Here is a 7,035-nt window from a genome sequence, read left to right as displayed (position 1 = left end):
GTCTTCATAATCCATAAATGGCTTTTGCCTAGGGCTATAAAAGTTACCCTGGATGGCGATGGGGGGACTGAGAGCCCCACCAGGGCAACCTGAATCCCTCCATACCTGCTACCAGAGCCCAGGCTTGACATCCTCCATCCAGCTGCTCCAGGTCATTTCTGAGGAGTGGCTATCAGGAAGTGCCAACAGATGAAGCAAGGCCTCATGGACTTAGAGGGGGGACAGTTATGCTACAGTGACGTTGGTCTTTGCACAGCTATGCAGCTGAACCTTACCTCATGCTGATGCCTAAACCATTCTCTTACCTCTCTTATTTCCAGCAGTCAGGCCCAGACTCCATCCTCTCCCAGTTTGGCAGCTGCTGGTAGAAAGCGTCTAAAGAAAGCACTAGCAACAATTGTTAATTTACTGACAAGCTTCACAACAGCGACATTTTCTCTCGTGGCCTGAACCTTCTTAACATAGCAAATGAAGAGATTGTTCATGACGCTTGTGCTATAGGTAGGCATCGGTCTTCATTCCAGGCTATTGGCTGAAGCTTTTCCACTGTGTTAATTCATCATATGAATTATTCTTTGCCAACTGACTAAGTCAGAGCTAACTCTTCTCTTGATCTACGGTATCTATTTATTTAGTCATTCCAACTGACTGGATGTGCCTAAAAATTCTAGGCTAGCCTACTGGACAGATTCATCCCAGCTCATGTAACTGAGTAATCACTCACTTACAAGAAAGGGTGCTGACAGGACTTCAATCCTGGTTGCAGTCAAAAGAAGACTATTCTATTCTAAGACCACATCCTATCCTATATGTACAACTACAAAATGGGGAATAACTATCTAGGTGGTAATACTGCTGAAAAGGATCTGGGGGTTATAGTGGACCACAAACTGAATATGTGGTCAATGTGACCCAGCTGCAAAAAAGGCTAATATGATTCTGGGGTGTATTAACAGTAATGTTGCATGTAGGATACATGAGGTAATTTTCTTGCTCTACTCAGCACTGCTGAGGACCCAGTTGGAGTACTGTGTCCAATTCTGGGCACTATAGTTTAGGAAAGATGTGGACAAAACTGGAAAGCATCCAGAGGACAGCAACAAAAATGATAAAAGGTTTAGAAAACCTCCCCTATTAGAAAAGGATTTTAAACAAACAAACAAACAAACAAACACTGGGTACATTTAGTCTTGCGGGGAAAAAAAGACTGAGGGGGGAAACCTGGTAATAGGCATGCTATAAAGAGAACAGTAATCAACTGGTCTCCAGGTCCACTGAAGGTAGAACAAAAAGTAATGGGCTTAGTCTGCAGCAAAGGAGATTTAGATTAGATGTTAGGAAAAACTTTCTGACTATTTGGGTAGTTAAGCTCTGGAAACACCTGTCAGGGATGATCTAGAAGATTTACTTGGTCCTGCCACAACACAGGGGACTGGACTTGATTACTTCTCGAGGTCCCTTCCAGTCCTACATTTCTATGATTCTGTGATCCCTGAAACACATAACTTCAGGATTTTCCATGCTCTATTATCAATACTTTTTGCATACTATCACACTTTTGCCTCCACTGTAAGCTTTTCATTATTACGTTATTTAAAAGAGACACTAAAGCAGGGATTGACAACCTTTCAGAAGTGGTGTGCCGAGTCTTCATTTATTCAGTCTAATTTAAGGTTTTGTATGTAATCCATTTTAACATTTTTAGAAGGTCTCTTTCTATAAATCTATAATATATAACTAAACTCTTGTTGAATGTAAAGTAAATAAGGTTTTAAAAATGTTTAAGAAGCTTCATTTAAAATTAAAATGCAGTGCCCCCCTGGACCGGTTGGCCAGGACCCGGGCAGTGTGAGTGCCACTGAAAATCAGCTCATGTGCCACTTTTGGCATGCGTGCCATAGGTTGCCTACCCCTGCACTAAAGCAACATTGGTGCTTTTTTGTTGGCTATTTGAGCTGGTTTGTTCAGACTCTTTCTAAAAAAATGAAAGGGATAATGGCCCCCTAATTCTTCACTCAGGAAAGTTAATATTCTAGGTGTTATATGAGGCTGTGAGTGCTGGCTGAGCACAGAATCAGCACCTACTAGTGTACTAGGCACCTCCTAATTCAATCAAAAGATATGATTCCTGCCCCAAGGAGCTTACAGACTAATTTTTAACATGACACAAGGAGATGTTAATAAGAGAATGGTAGAGGAGGAAGGATGGGGCAACATCAGTAAGAGAACAGTTTCATAGAGAAGGCTAGTGCACAGAATGAGTAAGCAAAGATTTTTTTAAAAAAAGGAGTACTTGTGGCACCTTAGAGACTAACAAATTTATTTGAGCAAAAGCTTTCGTGAGCTGAGCTGTAGCTCACGAAAGCTTATGCTCAAATAAATTTGTTAGTCTCTAAAGTGCCACAAGTACTCCTTTTCTTTTGGTGAATACAAACTAACACGGCTGCTACTCTGAAACCAAAGATTTTTTGTTTCCTGTCTACTTTCTATCTGGGGAGCCAAAAGTGCTTTACACCTAACTGAGTAAGCTTCATTACCCCATTGTGCAGTATTATCACCCTGGTTTTATAGCTGAAGAGGCTGACTGAAGGGACAGACAAGTGAAGTGACACACAAAATCTGGGGCACAGCCAGGCAAGTTGCTGATACACTCATGTATTGTCACTGGCTTTCTGACGTGTTTTGGAGCTAACCGCAGTAGGCAAATAGCAACATAAAATCAAATTCTGATTCTAGCTGAAGGGCGTGTGGCATCCCTCAACTTCAGGCCACTACCTGAAAAAATTGGTGGGCGCTGACTAAGGGAGTCCAGCTACCACTCATGAGCTTGACTGTGCAATTCCCCAGAGTGAATCCAGACTGTCAGCTCAGGAAGTGAAGGATGAGACTGGAACTTTAACTCAGTCACTTTCTGGGACAAACTAATTGTAGCTTTTATTATTGACCTTTACATTTTTCTTGTGCTGGATATGGATTGTAATGGGGTAAAAAGTTCAATGGTATGTAGGTCTTTTAGGAGTCTAAGTCCCATTCACTGCATCATTAAGGGCCTGCTCCTGTTTCTGGTGATGTTAATGGCAAAGCTTCCTTTACTATAATGGACACATTACCCTGCATTCCCCCTGTGGTGGTTGGCAAATTTAGGGTAAATGTAGGATCCAAATGCCACACTCTGACCTGGAACTGTTCTTACTCCGATTACTATCATATGTTGAATGGGTTAATTATGAGATTAATGACTCAAACTTTTACACAACAGAGAGATTTTTGTGTGTGTGTGTGCACACACGCGCACACGATAATAGCTTTATAAAGACAGGAAGAATTATTTACTATATTACAACATTATCCAGCTCTGGTTCAAAGCCATTTATATGCCTGTTAATTGCATTAACCAGAAATGAATTCTGCATTGTTATTTAATGGGAGTTTTTGGATTTTGTTTCTAAAGGCCTCATGGAACTTTTAAAATTACTTTTTATTCTGTCCTTCTATGTAGAGTTTTGGAATTTATTATACACTGCCTCATGGATTCTGTTGGAAACTTGGGCCTTAGTCTCTGCCCTCACAGAGAGTACCGTATTTAAGAAGTACAGACAGTATTGTGCTCTCAGAAAGTTGAAAATAGCTACATGAAATATATTTTATTATATATTTGTATTACAGTTGTCTCTAGAGGTCTTGATCAGGATTGGGGCTCCATTTAGGTGCTGGTCAAATATTTCTTCCTACTTTCTTGTGGTGTTCTACTTTTTTCAGTTTAATTTTATTCAGTTATAAAAATTGTGCATTTATAATCTTCCTGGATGTAACATTTCATTGCTTTTTTTCTGAAGGAGCGTTATTGTTTAATGAAAAACTCACTATTCTCCTGGTCAGCATTTTGTAAGTGCACACAGAAATTGCACTTCTCAGTACGACTCTCATACTCGGGGGGAAAATGGCCAAATTCATCCCTAGGGGAATTTATCATCATATAAATTGAATAATTTATTTGCTCAATTTTGGATTATTTTCCAAAAACATTGAGACATCTTTTTTTACACATTTGGTCAAATAATTCACAAATATATTTGTACAATGATTTATTCCAGGCATTTCATGAAGTATTTAAAATAAATTATTTGACAGATTCTAATCTCAGCATAAGGCTCTGCTGAGTTTTATTAGCTTTAGAGGAGCTAGAGCAGTGGTGGGCAACATGGCCTGTCAGGATAATCCACTGGCGGGCCACGAGACAGTGTTTACATTGACTGTCCACAGGCATGGCTGCCCGCAACTCCCAGTGGCCGGATTACCCTGACAGGCCACAGGTTGCCCACCACTGAACTAGAGAGGGGATGAATTTGCCCCCACAAATTTAAATACAGTTGGATTTTCTAAGCTTCTGTGAATTGCATCCATCTGGCTAAAAACTGTCATTTGCAACATGAACAAGAGGGGAGCCCGAACTGAGAAACTGGTTACCTTTCTGCTGTAAAATCTGGTTTAACTGTCATAAGAACATTTCTTTTCCCCTGGGATAAGGAAAGGAAAAAAGGAGCCTCACATAACATTTGCCTCTTGCTGCCAGACTCAGAAGCAAGATGTGGGAACCACTGCGTTGTACCCGAGTCTCCCATGTGGTAGGTGCAGAACACTATGATAGTCTCTGGGCTGAGCTTAAAACATCTTAAACTAAAATAAACTGTGATAGGCAGTGCATTTCTGAGTAATTATAATGCACCTTGGGGTTATCATGAGGACCTGAATCTGAAGACAAAGTCAGTTTTACTACTTGAAGTGCAACTAGAGCTCTGAAATGTACTGGTGGACTGGAACAATTTACTAAGGGTTGTGGTGCATTCTCCATCACTGACCATTTTAAAATCAAAATTGGATGTTTTTCTAAAAGAAGTAGTCTAGAAATTATTTTGGTCCCTTCTATGAAATATGCCTAATGAAAGTATACATTAAAAACCACAGAAAAGAGTCAGGCCTGTGACTATATAATGTACATCATCAATACACAGGCTGAGAGGTCCAAGTGACTTCAAGTTTTTCACTCTTGTTGATAATTTTGATTAGATAAATGTGTTTCCTATTTCCTAGCTTCCCTCTTTTGAAACAGTTGTTAACTATAGATTTTAAGGACCACATTCTCCTCTCACATGAGTACATGGATCCCACTGAATCCAATGGGAGCTGTACACACACTAAAAGCAGAATTTGTTTTAAAAAATTATGTTTACCTTTGAAATTCAGTCAGGTAAGAGACTGTGAATTTACAAGTAGGTCTTCTAAGTGTGTGACAGAGATCCATACTTTACAAGGATATAGAGATATATATACACATACTTGAGGAATCTTCAGCTTCTTCTTGATTAAAATAGAAGAGAAAATGTTAAAAGAAATACACTTAGTATGGGGAAATTTTTTGTTTTTAATTTACAGCAGAAAGAATATAAAGCATTCAGAAAACATTTTCCATATTTTAAGGGCAATTCAAAACATTTTGCATGGTTCCAGCAGCTGAGTTCTTCAACAGATCCATTGATTCAGTGATGCTTTACATGCACAGTTACAAAAATAAAACTTACAAAAAAGAGACATCTATACTAGTTTTACATGCAAGTCTTGGGGACCCCCTGTTGGGCACCAACTACTGTGTGGAACTGCTGTAAGCGTGCAACCATATAGGGAGTTCATGTTATATTCTTTATTTCTTTCACACAGTATTACTTATGTCAAACGTGTTACACAAAGGAGCAATTCCATATTCAGGAGGCAGAAGAAGGTCCTGCTCCTGGCACTTGGGAATCCCGATTATCCAAGAAAGCTGCACTTATGTATCTTCTATCAGAAATAAGTTCCACAGTCAAGAAAGGGGTAAGCAGAAAAGCTTTTTCAATAGGAGAGCATTTTTAACTCATCAGTGGTCACATTCAGTGAAAGGTTACAGCCCTGTTCAGCAAAGTACTTAAGGATATACTTAACTTTAAGCATGTTAGTAGTCCCATTAAGTTAATGGAACTACTCATATGGCTAACATTAAGCATGTGTGTAAATATTTTGTTGTATCAGGGTCTTTATCAGTAGGTACACCACCAGGCCTATGGATCTGGAAGGGTAACTTGAAATAGCTCTGTATTTTACTGAAAATTTTAAGTACAAATATAAGGGGTTAAAATGTTTCCACTGAGGTCATTACTCTTGTTAGGAAAAGATTATATTTGTCATAATGCCAGTCAATGGGACAAACATTTATATTTCAAAATGTCAGAGTATTTCCAGGATTAATACAGAGCATTCCAGTTCATTCCAAAGGAGTTTATTTTCAAATTCCGTTCCCATTCTTTGTGTGTGGAATACTTAATGCGTAAGGTTCCATTTCAATAAAATATATGGAGATTATGAGGCTTCCACAGCCACAGTGTGGAAGCCAGACAATTTTTTTTTTTAATTGAATCAGGTCATAAAGTAGAAGTTCACAAACGTACAGAGTTCTGATAAAGAGCTATATAGCACATATACTGTAATTCAATGCTGGCAGTGAAAGGAAGTAATTAAAAACCAGATACACTTATAGAAAAGGCACCAAGAGCACTGACCCCAGTTTTTTGCCACAATCTTTGTGTTTACCCTTTTTTTAAAGACACCAGTTTAAAAGCTCATTTGTGAATATTTTTAGGCTTCACAAAAAGCCTGGAGTTTAAACATTTTAGTTGGTGGCCAGGATCAAGTAAGAGCAACTATTTCAAAACTAACCATGTAAAATTTACACCAACCGTTTGGAAATTTTAAACTGGTACTAGCAACATAAAGTCACAGAAGCAATTTCTGATTTCAGCTACACTTGTGTAAATCCAGAGTAACTGCACTGACTTCAGGAGAATTACTCCTGATATTTACTAGTGTAATTAAGATCAGGCCCCTATTGTCTAAACGTCATGACAATTTTTAATTAGTATTTCAATTTAAAAAGTATCTGATTTCTTTGGCTCCTCACTATGTAGAAATAGCAATATACCATGACACCCCTACAAGACCAGTTTG

This window comes from Eretmochelys imbricata, chromosome 18, assembly GCF_965152235.1.
Source record: "Eretmochelys imbricata isolate rEreImb1 chromosome 18, rEreImb1.hap1, whole genome shotgun sequence".
Taxonomy (NCBI): domain Eukaryota; kingdom Metazoa; phylum Chordata; order Testudines; family Cheloniidae; genus Eretmochelys; species Eretmochelys imbricata.
This window is presented reverse-complemented; position numbering follows the sequence as displayed.